The sequence below is a fragment of the Gymnodraco acuticeps genome, unplaced genomic scaffold (genome assembly GCF_902827175.1).
Source record: "Gymnodraco acuticeps unplaced genomic scaffold, fGymAcu1.1, whole genome shotgun sequence".
Taxonomy (NCBI): Eukaryota; Metazoa; Chordata; class Actinopteri; order Perciformes; family Bathydraconidae; genus Gymnodraco; species Gymnodraco acuticeps.
Genome location: NW_022990583.1, coordinates 958,066 through 974,626, shown reverse-complemented (window position 1 = coordinate 974,626; position 16,561 = coordinate 958,066).

The window sequence follows — 16,561 nt, the reverse complement described above, 5'->3', positions numbered from 1 at the left end:
TCTCTGATGGTGGACAAGAGATGTGGAGAAGAAAGAGTAGACACTCCAGGAGATCAACGCATGTATGTGAGTTTTGTAAACCAGTTTGTATAAGTTTAATGTTTCACATTGCTTGTGAAAAATATACTACCACTATACGATCACTGATGTTTTGTTGTTGACTGGACAATTATTTTGTAAAAGAGATAGCATGAGAGGATCTCTTAAGCAATGCAGCTCACGTGTCCTTTTTATATGCTGTCCATTGAAATGCAGGAAAGTAATCACCAGCTCTGAGTGATCTGTTGACGAGGGGACACTACACCGGAGTTACATAAGCAGAGATAAAGTGCTATTTTGGGGGGAACTCACCTCCTCTGGGGTCCCCCAGGAAGACTTTTTTTAAATACTGAAGTTAAAAGCATCAATCTTGTGCACTTTGAGAGCAACATTAAGAGATATGGATACATCTCTCAACACCCATATGTCAAAAAGAAATCAAAGAATCAGAATCAGAAACGGGTCTATTATTTAAAAACACTTCATTTTCCAATTAAATCATAAACTATGTCAAATTATTAGAAGTTGTTAGTAATCAGATTAAACAGAAAAAAGGGATGGAAGGAGGAAATAATAATCCCTCATCACTTGCTGTTTGCGGTTGAAATTATCTCTTTTGCTGGCCAAACATGCTGGATGGAAAGCAGTGATGTCTCACTTGCCTTGGCCCTGTATCTGCAGTCCCTAAATCAGTCATGTTACCCATTGACTCTTGTCTGTTCTGGTGTTCCTGTTCATTGTTGTCTCCATTGTCGTTCTTGTCTGTTGTATCTTCTTCTTGTGTGTCCCTTTCTCCTGTTCTCCTTTCTTCATCCTCTACTCCAGGGGTGGCCAACCCGCGGCTCTCGAGCCGCATGCGGCTCTTTGCCTAGTTTCATGCGGCTCTTCAGTTCATATCGAATTGTATATGTGTGAGTTTGGAGGAGAGACACTGACTCCTGACTAGTGTTGTACGGTGTACCGATACTTGAAAGGTATACCGCGATACCCTGCCGTTAAAAACGTTACGATTCCTCCGTTTCATTAGTAGGCCTATCGGTACTTTAAGAATGACGGGGAAAAGTACTCCGGTGAGAAAGCGCCGTTTTAATAAGAGCCGTGTGTTCAACGCTCTGCTTCCAATCCCTGCACTGCAGCCGTGCCTGCAGTCCCGCCCCTCTCAAGCACGCTCTAAGTCCCTCCCCTCTCTCATGCACGCGCTAGCTGCCAGAGCATGTGAGAAAACGAGAAGCATGGCTGCAAGTGGGAGTGCAACTGCCGCTGCGCCTCGGCTTGTTGACAAAAAAGACGCCAGAAGCGACATTTTGATGTATTTTAGCTATATCTCTGACAGTGAGGGCAAGCCTACGGACACCATGAGGCCTGTCTGTAAGACATTTATTAATTGTATTTAATACGAATTCTTGTCATTTATTGTTCTCATTGTTTAAAAGGTTGTGTTATGGTTATGGTTCTGGTGTGAAATAAAGCACAATAATTACTAGGGCCGGGACTTTAACGCGTTAATTAAGATTAATTAATTACACAAAAATTAACGCGTTAAAAAAATTAACGCATTTTAATCGCACTTATTTTTGCACCGCGGAACGTTTCTCACTGGATGAGTTTCAGGCGTACCGATTATACTGGAGCACCAACTAACGTTCATGACTTCAGACAACAACAAACCACAGTGAACAACAGTGGGAAATGTTGTTTTAAAAAACGGACAGATGGAAGCGTCGATAAGAGCACGGTTGTGTGCAAATTATGCAAAAAGGAATTCGCATATCACCGCAGCACATCAAGCCTCAAGTATCACCTCAATGCAAAACATATAGCAGCTAGCGTGGAAGCTAGCGTGGACGTTAGCCTCTTTTATCGCGTTCACACCAAAAAGAGCCGGTACTAAAATTAGTTCATGAGAACCTTTTTACCCCCACGAAAGTCCCTGCTAGAGAGCAGAGAGCTGCTAGAGAGCAGGGACTTTCGTAAGGCTCTCTTGTGAGAAAAGAGCTATATTTCTGATTGGCTGGGCGGATTGCAAACCACGCCCCGTAAAACTCCCAAAAAGTTTTGTGAATTTTATTATCCTCGCATTAGCATTATTAGCATTAGCACAGCGCAGAAACGCAGAGAGACTAATTTATGGCAACACAAAATAAAACATGGGAGATGAGGAGGTGTCGGCGTTCTGGCGATTTACTCGGAAGGCTGCTGGGACTCCCAGCAGCTTCTACTGAAGCCAGTCCCCAACTCCGGGGACTTCCGGCCGGGGACTTTGGGCGGCAGTATACGCCGTGAAGTGGTTTGCGGCCTGCCAGTAAACCCAAAGCAGAAGAAGAAGAAGTGACGTCAGCGGCTTCATTTGCCTAATCCACCCCCAGGTTCAAAGAGTTCTCATGAACTAAATTCTCATGAACCTTTGTGGGAAAAGTACTGCGGTGTGAATGCGCCTAATGGTATACTAAAATCCATGTGAAAAAAATTGCTTCTCACTGTTCTCAGGTCAAATATGTATATGTGATTAAAAATGCGATTAATTTCGATTAATTAATTACAAAGCCTCTAATTAATTCGATTAATTTTTTTAATCGAGCCCCGGCCCTAATAATTACATTTAAGACTGTTTCCCTTTTTTTAAGAAAAGTATCGAAAAAGAATCGGAATCGCAATTCTTGACTTGGTATCGAAACCAAAATGTTGGTATCGTGACAACACTACTCCTGACAGTTAAACCTGATATTTAGTAGGTCTGTTAAGTATTGAATGTTGATAATTCTGACGTAATTTGGCCGGTCAAAGTTGTTTGGGCTCGGATAAAATCGCTCCGTTATTTTCGTCCCGTGTTACTTTCGTCCCGGCTCTCCCCCATCTCCCCACGTATGTGTGGTGTCAGGTAATTTTCATGTGGCCCAAGAGCCAATCACAATAATACCTGCGATGCAGTGAATCATCACCTTTGAGGGGGGGGGGAAAACCTATCGTTGATTAAACACTATCCAGTGTTTCGCCTACCATTGTCTTGGAGGGGCGCTGCGCCCCACCAACGGAGCCCCTCGCCCAAAAAATATATGTCATTTTTTTTTTTAAATATATATATAGCACCAAATTGCAAATAATCTATAACTACTGTCACTTTTCACATTGAACATGTGCTCTTTTATTAAATAAACTAAACGCTTTCATTTCAAGTTGTGAGTTTAGTGTTTTTGACCCTAAGAAACACTGATGCATTAATCAATAACAATAAGCTCCTCTATCTGCTCCAGAGGATTTAAAAAAAATATATCCCAATGCCACAAAAATGCATCAGTGACGTGGTTGAAATCTTGTCTCCAGAAAACAAAAAACTGAAACAAGCAGTATCAGTGACTGTGTGTTTGATGTGGCTCTTTGCAGTAACATAGAAACAAATGTGGCTCTTAACCTCTGACTGGTTGGCCACCCCTGCTCTACTCTGTTTGGCTCATCTGTGATGACTGTGTAGGTAAACACAAACAAGTATGTATCAGTTTCCAGCTCTGTCAAATAAATGAATTTCAAGATACACACATTTGTCTTCATTAAAATGAGTGTCACCACACTGTCACAAAATGTAATACTAACCAATTGAAAATAGTTAAATGTACATCTCTTGTAGATATCACTGTTAGAGTAGTTATCTGCCAATAGGACAGAATCATTTCTATACAAATGCAGTTTGAGTAATTCACTTAATATATTTACTTAAAACTTTAATATAGTCATTTTCACTTAATACTCTAATATAGTCATCTTTCAGCATTCAACACTAAGGAAAGCTGTACAATTTGACATGATAATGAGGAAAAAAGGCCTCCGACAATGCAGATCATTTTTTGATCATATCAATTTTAAGATGCGGGTCAAGGCTTAATATTTGGGAGCATAGTGTCCCTTGCTCCCTTTCAGGAGCCCCACTGGATTGGCTTTGATCTGAAATATTTGTATAAAAAGCTTGTTAGCTGGCTGTCCATCTCATAATGTTCACATAGAAACTAGCTGTCAATAGGAAATATAAATCAGAAGAATTATATTTTCATGCAAAATCTGTCACAAAAAGAGGTTGCACATTTAAATGCAGGTGTTGTTATGGCAACGTCAGTGCCCAGACAGCCACATTTACTTCTGCAAATACGTTCAAACATGCTGTCGACACGTAAAGCAGTGGCAACTATGCCACCATTTCAGCTGACTTTTTCTCAGAAATACTGTCACATAACATCCATATATTTCAGTGCTAGGTTGATGCTTAGCTAAGCTAACTATGAAACACTTTAACTGACAGGACTCAGGAATCAGGATCAACTGTAAGGTAGCTTCTAGCTTCATGTCGAACACTGACAGTAAGTCAACATTTTCCAGAGAGCTTTCTTTGAAATCACCAAGTAACGCTAAAAAACACAACATTTAGATTGTATGACAGTGTTTATTTAATATATCTGGCTAGCTATAGCTACTTGCTAACGGTTTAGCTTACCCGCGCGATTCAAAGTAACGTCAACGTAGCTATAATGTATGCTTTGCTTACATGTTCGCATAACTTGTAAGTTTACTGACAGGTACATACCTTGTTCACCTGGCTCAGGTGGTGGCTCTGGGGTTGTTGTGTGAGCCACCACTTGAGAATTGCCGTCTTTTTTATTAAAGAAATGTCTAATGTCCATCTTCAGAATCTCCGCGTCCGGGGCTGACGGTTTAAAGTTTAAACATTGTCACAGAGGAGAGGTACGTACCTGTCAGCCAATAAAACACGTGTATTGCCATGCAACTCTGTGATTGGTCTGGTGGCGTCGTCTTGCCTCTGTGTTGCATTCACTGAACATGGGAAATTACATTTCTGCCGTCCGTCCTATAGGTAAAATAGGATAATGAATTATATTATTGAGGGAGAATTTGTCCGGGGCTAAAGAAAAAACATCCGGGGCTAAAGCCCCGGATGCCTACCCCAGGCGACGCCCCTGCCCTCTATCCTTAGAGACCCTCACATCGTACAAGGAAAAACTTCCAGAGAAAAACCCACAGTTTAAGGGGAACAAATGGGAGAAACCTCAGGGAGAGCAATCCACCTTTTTGTTTTATGTCCTTTTTATTTAAAACATTCTTTGAGACTTCATCTTCTGGTTAAAATTTCAATAAATGTAATTTGTATAATCACTATTTTGTCTCATGAAAATGTTAGATTCCATTCAAATGTGTTGATTATTCATATCTTCCTCAGGAATAGTATGTCAAATTTGTAATGCTAAATGTATATCATTTTCTCACACGATATAGAATGAGACAACACAGTTTTTATCCATTGTGTATGAATAAATGCTTCAGCTCTTCAGACCAACATAGTAGGATGTGAGCATGTTTATGGAAGTAAACAAGAGACAGAAGTATTTGAATTTTATCAGACACAAATTTATAGCATTGAAAATAATTACTTTGAAAATCATGTATCTGTTTTGCTCCGAATTTACCTATGTGAAATAAAAATGTAACAATTCAAGTTAAAAAAAATTGAGTAGTCAAATTCAGATCCCAAAAATTGAAAGTGAAAAAAATTCGTATGCACAATTTCGGTGTTTCAAATTCGATGTCCAAAATTGCGATGCAACATCTGGGCTACTCAGACAGGATAAGCAATCGAGCCCGAATAGGCTCTGTGCACAAGATGGCGTCTATCAACTTCCGGCGGCTGGGTGTGCGGCTGAGTACTTCCGGTTTGAGTACAGAGTTTTGACAGCTTGACAGTTTGTTGTCACACCGAGAGCAAGAATGAGCGGATTTCGGGGTAAAGAAAAGCGATTGGCCTTCCAGCGTGTAAGAAAGTCGTCACTACATTGCTGTGTGCCCCTTTGTACAAATTCGTCCCGTTATCAGAATCAGAATACCTTTATTAGTCCCACAGAGGGGAAATTTGCAGCGTTGAAGCAGGAAAGAGCCACAGACAGCTAAGTGTTGCATTATCTTACATGCGTTAAAAAGTTATAATATAAACAATATGCTAAAAAAAATGATAAGTTACATAATTTTCAAAAATACAGATAAAAAACAAATCAAATCTACAAATCAAATCCTGTAGCAGTTCTTAGGATTTAGCAGCCCGGTATATATATTACAGTTATTAAAGATGGCATATGTATATAAAGTATATATTGCACATAGTTTGACGGTATTTAACAGTAGCAAGTTACACAATGTTATAATCGGGAGATAAGTTTCCATTCATTTCGGCAAGCCTGGGCAACAACAATTAAAAGATTTCTTGCTCCCAAACCAATTGTGTATTTCATTACAAAAAGCAGTTATACCACACTATGTTTAGGTACTAATTATATCCTCAAAACAAACGCACACATAAATAACAAAGGAAAATACGTAATTTAATAAATTCACAATATGATAACATTTTACAGATTAATTTAATAAACTTTTACAAACCATAGGTTGATGTTATATCGGGGGGGAAAATACATATTTAAACATTTCAATTAGTCTCTGCATATTTAAGTAATGCTAGTTTATATAACAGATGAACAGATGTACAATATCCAGAAAGTAGATGCAAAAAATATATATAATGTGTGCATTTCCAACATATCCTCTGAAAGAGTGTTAGTCGTTGAGTTGAGTAGTGAGCCATTCGTTTTTTTTTCGTGGTGCGATGTCGGCTGAGAAGTCCTTGTATGCCTCGCTGACTTTGAGGACATCTGGGTCCCCTGCACGGCCTTGTAACGTGTACTCCTTTGAACATGTTTATATGATAATTAGGACTTTAAGAACAATTTTACACTCAGAAAACAATCACAAAGTTGTAGCAGGCTACATACAATTACTTAGGACAATAGATATTACCTTACACCGTCAGCAACTGTAAACTGCTTTGGCTTAGTGGAAATGAACACCATGTCTGGTTTCACACCCTATTAATTACACAAAAGAATTGTGAAATTAATTGAAAAGGTCGTTGATGCAACATACTAAATCAGCTCTTGGCACAAAGGAAATACTCATTAAACCGTGGATTGGTTGTGAACACATACTGTACTTACCATGGTTCTTGGCTTGTGCCATCGCTGCTCTGTTTCAGTGCAGCTGAGGACAGGGGGTACAGCAGCCAGGTTGAGTGTGGAGTAGTGTGCGGTCTGGAACAGCAGTGCAACATTGTGGTTGCAGAGTGCTGTTCCAGCTACACAGGAACACTTTGCCACTGCAATCTCCACAGGTGAGCAGTTCTTAAAACAAAATATCAGTCATTTTACATTTAGGACACTGCTTCAATACAACACAGACAAATGAGAAAGCTAAGAGCAGGCTGATCAGGCAAGTAATAGGTGTGGGAAAAGGCTAAACCATGTCAGGTTGTCAGTCACATCACATACACAGAAGTTCTGCTGTTTGGAATACTGTAATTTAAGGACATTCAAACAGATACGCTTGTATAGCCTGTCTCAGCTTTCTCAATGTATTATCTTATATTATAACTACATAAAATAGTGTTAGTAGAACGTTGAACAGCTTAACATAGATGTAGGGTACAAAACCAGCACTTACCTAACACTGGCCAATACAAATAATTGGACCCTACATGGATTATACTAACCATTCAGTAAAGAACAGCAGCTGTCACAACCAGTTTCTGGGGTTTCCATGAAAGCAGAGACGGTTTTCAACCTCTCATTAAGAATCTTTGATGAAAGATAAGTTTAAGTTTAGTTACTATATTTATCATTTTACACGAGAGGGTTACAAAACGAAAATAAATCTGTAGCCCCTTCATGCTACACACACATAGCTAGCTACCAGTTGATGTGAGCAAATGTATTGTCACTATGTAATCTGTTGCAACACGTCAGCTAGCTGGGCTTATTTGAATCCTAAATCACAGGTTACCTACTCTAGCCTCATCAAAACCCCAGAACATGAACCTGATTGAGGCTTTGAACCGATTAACACTTTTTATTTTCCTCCCTACTCTGAGATCGTGAGGCTTTTCATGCTTTCTCATGGACCTGTAACAGCTAGCCCTGACGCTCACTCTCCCTGAAGGTAGATCTTTGTTTGAAACTGTGGGGAATTGGATATCATTCATGTTATCCAAAAAAACGTAATAGTACATCATTAAAACGCTTTACACTGTATCAAGACTGTCAATTTGTCAAAGTTAGCCAGTAACTACAGCGTTGTTTGTCACTTACCTTCATAATTGTCGACGTAGCTGGATATGTAGCTACATCTTGAACCCCTTTTCTCCTTTGCTCCTCGGGGCTGAGGCTTGATTGATTGATTGATTGAAAAGTTTATTAACAGCTTGTATATTGGGTACAGTACAGTACAGCTCAAAACATACAATTGTTAAGGGGATGCAGACCAGAGAAAGACTTTCGTCTTGTTTACATCAGGGTCCCCCATTTCCAATTCATCATGTCATTTAAGACATATAAGACATATTTGACATACAGATGGCTTATTTACAATTTACATACAGGTGGTTTTTTTACATACAGATTGCTTGTTTACAATTGTCATTTTAGATTTCGTTCTAATACATCCTAACCGGACATTTAAGACATACCAAGTCTACAGATATACAGTTAGTAACAGAGTCTAAAATGTGAGTATATACATAGATGGGGGGGGGGAAGCTGTCCATTGAACGACAGGTTAAGATTTGTACCATTACCGGGGCCAGTTTTGCAATGCTCTCCCCCGAAGGTGCTCTTTAAGAGAGGTTTTGAAGGTAAGTATAGTTTTACTTTCCTTTACAGTTGTGGGAAGAGCGTTCCACCTTGATGTGGCATAATTGCGAAACGTGTATTCCCCCTTTTTTGTGCCAAATCTGGGTTTCACATGATTTGTGGAGCTCCCTCTGGTGTTATGATCATGGTATTCCTTGACCTTTGGGAATAATTTTGACATGTACATGGGTACCATAGAGGTGTAGTGGATCTTGTAGACCAGGCCCATTGCAAGTAGCTGTACTCTGTCGTCTACTCTAAGCCATCCTAGGTTGTCAAAGTGGGCAGAGGTGAGGTGGGTTCTAGATGAAAGGTCAAGCAGTAGTCTGACCAGTTTATTTTGCGATGTTTGAAGTTTTATTTTTAACGCCTTGGAGGTGCTATGGTACCATGACGTGCAAGCATAGTCATAGTACCCTTGAATGAGTGCTCCTGCCAGAGTTTTCAGGGTGTTTTTGTTTACCAGAGAGGAGATCCGGTATAGGAATCTAGTTCTTTGATTGCCACTTGTACCAGCCGATGTACATCACTGATGTTAACCTTCGGTAGGTCTTAGAGACATCGAGTGTAAAATAGTGTCTATATAATATCTATACGCTATCTCTCTCGCTATCTATACGCTATCTATCGCTCTTCCCTCTACTGTAGACCGGAAGTTTACAACCGCACACCCAGCCGCCGGAAGTTGATCGACGCCATTTTGTGCAACTAGCCCATGCAATCAAACCGACTTCTGGCCTATCAGAGCCAAGCGGCGAACTCCGGGACAGAGTGCGGTGAAGCCCAATGCTGCAAACTGTAGGCGATGGATGCAGATGGGAGCAATTCCCGTATACCCTATGTTAAAATGTCCAACTTAACATCAGAAAATTAACATGTTTCTAGCCTGGATCCACAAAAACATATTCTGTATATAGTTAGATTCCCCCTTCATGACAATGGGACTGCTGCTCCTAGCTCCTCTGTCTCACTGCTAGTTCCGTTAGCTCCATTGGCTCCGTGATGCAACAGGGGCTCAGCTCATGAGGAGAACACTACTTGAACTCGGCCATGTTTGTTGTGTTGGTTCCTGGTGGATTGATTGATTGATTGAAACGTTTATTAACAGCTTGTATATTGGGTACAGTACAGTACAGCTCAAAACATACAATTGTTAAGGGGATGCAGACCAGAGAAAGACTTTCGTCTTGTTTACATCAGGGTCCCCCATTTCCAATTCATCATATATAGATGAACTATTCGTCATGCAAATATAGGATTTATCTGCGGTTAAAACAGACCGTCCATGAATGCAGTTTCTTCGGTAAGTCAACCCTGCGTACTTTATGTTATATTACTGGTGTTTTTATTAAGCTAACGTTAATGAATGTTTAGAGTTGGGTTAGCATTTGAACAATCGGTAGCTCCATATGTGCTAACGATGCTATGCGTAGCATCCAAGTTAAACGTAATAGAGAAGTATAAAACATTAAGTGGGATGCTACTGTATACCAAAAGGCTTCTGTGCGTAGCCTTCTATTGGTAAAATAAGGTCATCCTTGTACGTTAGATAGTTAGTTTGCTAGTTAGGTTATTGTATGCATTGTTAAGGTTAATTTCAATTCGCTATGCTCTACTATAGCATAAAATAGACTAGCTAACGTCAACGTATTGTTGAAGAGAAGTTTAGTGTATTAAATCAACCTCACAATAAAATGTGTGTATCTTTAAAAAATGAACGTCACATTTCAAGATGGTCCAGAAATAACGCTCCCTTAGATATTGTAATATGGTTTGTTGAACTGGAGTTATTTATTGCAGCTAACCGCCTATCCGACGAACGACCCAAACATTGTTGTTTTTAATAGTATTACCAATGCCTCTTTTCATTTTATTATCATCACACTTGAGAAACAGCCTTATCATGGCTGTAGATCGGAACATGTAACTTAATGCCTGCATTTAAGGACGATGAATAGCGTAGTCAATGATTTAGTGACAAGGAAATGATTTGTTTAAATATTAGATATGACGTTATCTGTGACTTCAGTGAAAAATAAGCTTATCCATTGCATTGCATTTGTTAAATAGGTTTGTGTCTTACCCTTACGTGTGTGATACATATGAATATGGCATATGAAAACAAATTAATTTGACTGACTCGTGAAAAACTCATCCAAAGTAACAGTAAAATAAAAAGGACCTACACAATAATACTCAATCATTACATTACATTGCATTTAGCTGACGCTTTTATCCAAAGCGACTTACAATAAGTACATTCGGCCAGGAAGACACAACCTTGAAGAAAACAGAATCATATAAGTACATCAGGTTTCATTGAGCCAAACATTTCAAGTGTTACTCAACTGGCTATAGATAAGCCAGTCCTTTATTAGTATATAAGTGCTCTGTTAGCAGTTATTTGTTAGTAATTATATAGCTCGAAGTGGAGTCGAAAGAGATGAGTTTTCAGTCTGCGCCGGAAGATGTGCAGGCTTTCTGCTGTCCTGATTTCAATGGGGAGCTCATTCCACCATTTTGGAGCCAGGATAGCAAACCCACGTGTTTTTGCTGATGGGAACTTGGGTCCCCTTCGCAGCGAGGGTGCAGCGAGCCGTTTGGTTGATGCAGAGCGGAGTGCACGTGCTGGGGTGTACGGTTTAACCATGTCCTGTATGTAGGAAGGGCCAGATCCATTCGCAGCATGGTACGCAAGTACCATTGTCTTGAAGTGGATTCTAGCAGTTATCGGAAGCCAGTGAAGGGAGCGGAGGAGCGGCGTGGTGTGGGAGAATTTAGGAAGGTTGAAGACCAGGCCAGCAGCTGCATTCTGGATGAGCTGCAGAGGTCGGATGGCACATGCAGGTAGACCAGCCAGGAGGGAGTTGCAGTAGTCTAGGCATGAGATGACGAGAGCCTGGACCAGAACCTGCGTCGCTTTCTGGGTCAGCTGGGGACGCATCCTACTGATGTTGTAAAGCGTGTATCTGCAGCAGCGGGTTGTAGCAGCGATGTTTGCAGTGAAGAACAGGTTGTTATCTAGGGTCACACCCAGATTCCTTGCAGTCTGAGTCGGGGGAACAACAGAGGTGCCAATGTTGATTGTTAGGTCAAGAGTGGGACAATCTTTTCCCGGAAGGAAAAGCAGTTCAGTCTTGTCAAGGTTGAGCTTGAGGTGATGATCAGACATCCACTGAGAGATGTCAGCTAGACAAGCAGAGATGCGTGCGACGACCTGGGTCTCTGAGCGGGGAAAGGACAGAATTAATTGGGTGTCGTCAGCGTAGCAGTGGTATGAAAAACCATGCGGGCTAATGACTGATCCGAGCGAGTTTGTGTACAAGGAGAAGAGGAGGGGACCAAGAACAGAGCCCTGAGGGACCTCTGTAGTTAATTGACAAGGGTCGGACTCGGACCTTCTCCAAGTAACCCTGTAGGTGCGTTCTTTGAGGTATGAGGTGAGGAGGGAAAGTGCAGAGCCTGCAACTCCAAGTTCTTGGAGAGTGCGAAGGAGGATCTGATGATTCACCGTGTCGAATGCAGCAGACAGGTCCAAAAGGATGATGACAGAGGAGAGGGAGGCTGCTTTAGCAGTGTGCAGTTCCTCAGTGACAGCAAGGAGGGCAGTTTCTGTGGAGTGACCTGCCTTGAAACCAGACTGGTGCGGATCCAGAAGGTTGTTCTGATGGAGATAGCAGGAGAGTTGTTTAAAGACAGAGAGACAGGCTTGTAGTTTATAACATCAGATGGGTTGAGAGTGGGTTTCTTTAGGAGAGGGTTTACTCTTGCCTCCTTGAGACTGTTTGGAAAGTGACCAGAAGTTAGAGAAGTGTTGATGAAATGGGTGAGAAACGGTAGAATATCAGGAGCGATAGTCTGAAGGAGGTTTGAAGGGATAGGATCCAGAGGACAGGTGGTAGGGCGTGCAGAGGTAATGAGGGTAAGAACCTCACTTGGAGAGAGGGGAAAAGGAGGTCAGTGTGTGGGTGAAAGGAGGGTCTGGTGACCCAGCGGTGAGTTGAGGTGAGTCAGAAAAAGAAGAGCGAATATCATCAACCTTTTTTTCAAAGTGGTTAACAAAGTTGCTTGACAGAAGGGAGGAGGGGGAAGGGGCTTTGGGGGGTCCAGGAGGGAGGAGAAGATGGAAAATAGTTTTTTGGGATTGGAATAGGAAGATTGGATCTTATCTTGAAAGAAAGTGCTTTTTGCCTGAGAGATCGAAGCAGAGAAAGAGGAGAGGAGAGCCTGATAGGGTAGGAGGTCGTCACGGCGTTTGGATTTCCACCATTTCCGCTCTGCTGCCCGAAGGACGGTTCTATTAGCACGCAGTGCATCATTTAGCCAGGGAGCAGGAGGGGACTGACGAGCCTGCCGAGATGTGAGAGGACAGAGAGAGTCCAGAGAGGATGAGAGAGTAGAGAGGAGAGTTTCTGTAGCAGAGTTTGGAGGTAGTAGTTGGAATGAGTCCGAGGAAGGGAGGGCTGAGAGCACCGATGAGGCAAAGGTAGAGGGGGAGAGGGAACGAAGGTTACGGCGGACAGGTGCAGGATGAGAAGAGATTAGTTTGTTATGTTTGGAAAGGGGTAGAGAGAATGAAATGAAGAAGTGATCGGATGTGTGGAGTGGGTTTACAGAGAGGTTAGAAGTAGTACAGTTCCTTGAGAATATGAGATCAAGGACATTGCCAGCTTTATGAGTTGGTGGGGACGGAGACAGTGAGAAAGCAAAGGCGGTTAACAGAGATGTTAGTTTGTCTATCTTCCTTGTCTAGAGGTTGAAGTCTCCGAGAAGTACATCTATTAATGTAGAAGCACATGTCAGCACATTAAACCATTATGAAAGTAATCATTAGTTAGCTCATTGTTAAAAATGAGCTCCAACTACAACAGTTAAGTCAACTCTTGCATCTGTAATAATAATAAAACAAATGATATAATATAATAGTATAACTTGTGTCTACTTTAAATACTTTAACAACACTTTCCTAATTATACTAGCACACTTTTACTAAAGTAACATTAACATGTTTAAATGCAGGGCTGTAAGAGAGTATTTGTATACTGTAGCATGGTCTACTTGACTTATCTAAAAGGACACGGTAACGTTGTGATTCACTTCAATTAATGATAACTACGGAGCTTGCTAACAGCAAGGCACAGGGCTACTTCACTAATTTAGCTAGCTAATGTAAGATACAAATGCTGTCGAGCCCTCACTGCTTGTAAAATAAAGGGCACAAACTGACTACTTACCCGAGCCCCACTGTTCTCCGTCACTTTTCTCCCAGGTTGTTGTGATCACATCACTGACAAAGCCGTGCTCTGATAGGCCAGAAGTAGGTTTGATTGCATTCAGGCTCGATTGCATACGGGCTCGATTGCTTATCCTGTCTGAGTAGCCCGGATGATGCTGCATCGCAATTTTGGATGGCGAATTTTATACACCGACATTTTTGACGTCGAATTTTATACACCGAAATTGTGCATTCAAATTCTTTTCACTTGAATTTTTGGGATCTGAATTTGAACATTAGAATTGTTTTAACTTGAATTTTTACATTTTTATTTCACATCGGTAAATTCGGAGCAAAACATATTCAGATACATGATTTTCAAAGTAATTATTTTCAATGCTATAAATTCGGTGTCTAATAAAATTCAAATACTTCTGTCTCTTGTTAGCTTCCATACATGTTCCTAATTGTGTTGGTATGCAGCCTAGGTCTGGTCTGTTTAATAAAGCAAATCTGCCACTTTTATATTGTAGAATTTGTTAAATGAAAGCAGTCTTTAATTGTTTGTCTTAAACAGCAATATATGCTTTTGAAATGTAACATATCGTTGAAAAAATAACAGTATACACTTTATATTGTGTATCACCTTTAGCTTGAAAATACATAGATGTGTTTTTTTTATCTATAAAATAAATAAATAAATAGACACTTTATCAATCCCAAATTAGGAAATTATTTTACAGCAGTAGTGTGTTCAGGTATTCAAATATTTAAAGTTGGAATAAAGTATAAACTACACAACACAAGTATAATGCACAGCAATCCATAAGATAAGTCCAATATTTTCATGAAAACTCCCCAGGAGACACCAACACAAATGTGGCCGAGTGGACTCCGGAGTTTGCTACATGAGTTGCACTGTATGGTCTGTGGTGTAATGGGCTGTCACTCAAAAACTGAGTTTTTTTTTATGGTAAATAATAAAAGCAGTGACAATCCCTTTTGTGTATGGGGCCAAAATATACAACTTAAATATAATCCCACAGATATGCAGCAGTCACCATGCAAAACATGAAAATCTATTCTTGGAATATTAAAGGCTTGGGAAACCCCATAAAAAGGAATAAAGTATTATCTCTTCTTAAAAAAGACAACGCTGATGTGGTCTTCTTACAAGAAACCTTTCTCTCAGATACTGAACATCTTAAATTGAAAAGAGATTGGATAGGTCAGGTGTATTTCTCATCATATAAAACCCATAGTAGAGGGACAGCTATTGTGATAAACAAAACTTGCCCATTCGAATTAGAAAAATTAGTTACGGACCCAAATGGTTGGTTTGTTTTGGTTGTTGGTACTATTTTTGGAACCCCAATCACCTTTTTAAATACCTATGCTCCCAATATAGATGAACCAATGTTCATGTCAGACATGGCGCTGCTCTTCAATGAAAATTGTAAAGGATTAGGACTGATGGGCGGCCATTTCAACTGCACTCTTAACCCTACATTAGATCAATCTAACCAATCCAAGAGCCACAATCTTAAAGGTGACATGTCATGCTTTTCCAGTTATTACCTGTCTCCTTGTGTGTTATGAAGGTTTTTATGCATGTAAATGGTGTGCCGAGTCAAAACCCTCAAAGTACACCATGTAGCGAGTAAAACTCTAACACAGAAAATACCTCCCCAAAACGCCTCGTTGGAGATACGTCACTGTCCATTTGATTCTTCCGGGTACATCATGATGTCATGTCGTCCCCGGAACGAAATGGACCAATCCGTGGAGCCGTTACGTTACGTCCTTGGAGCCGTTACGTTAAGCCCCCGCTGATTGGTCCAAATTGACCAATCCATGGACTTCCTCACACACTCAGTGCTGCAGGCAGCTCAGCTGATTTCTCCTCCCTGGCTGCAGGCTGATAACAGACAGTTGGGATCGCGGCGAAATTCTCTCTGCAGACCATGGGCGTCGCCTGGGGTAGGCATCCGGGGCTTTAGCCCCGGATGTTTTTTCTTTAGCCCCGGACAAATTCTCCCTCAATAATATAATACATTAACCTACTTTACCTATAGGACGGACGGCAGAAATGTAATTTCCCATGTTCAGTGAATGCAACACAGAGGCAAGACGACGCCACCAGACCAATCAGAGAGTTGCATGGAAATAAACGTGTTTTATTGGCTGACAGGTACGTACCTCTCCTCTGTGACAATGTTTACACTTTAAACCAGGGGTGCCCAACCAGTCGATCGCGATCGACCGGTCGATCGCGGGGAGATTCCCCGTCGATCGCGAGATGTGTCTAAAAATAGAACAACAATATTCAGTTTTATCGTTAACGTCCTATAACATAATCTTCCTGTGCCAGAACAATGCACTTGAACGCATCAAAGCTTTGTGATTGGCCAGCGTGACCTCATGTGTGGGGGCGTGGCTGGTGGGCAGTGCACTAGTTCGCTGACATTGTCCGTGTCAACAGGAGTGACAGTCCGCACACACACAAGACCGCAATTATGGCAGAAGCAAAAAACCCCAAAATATATCATTTTCACTCCGAGTGGCAGGATGATTATTT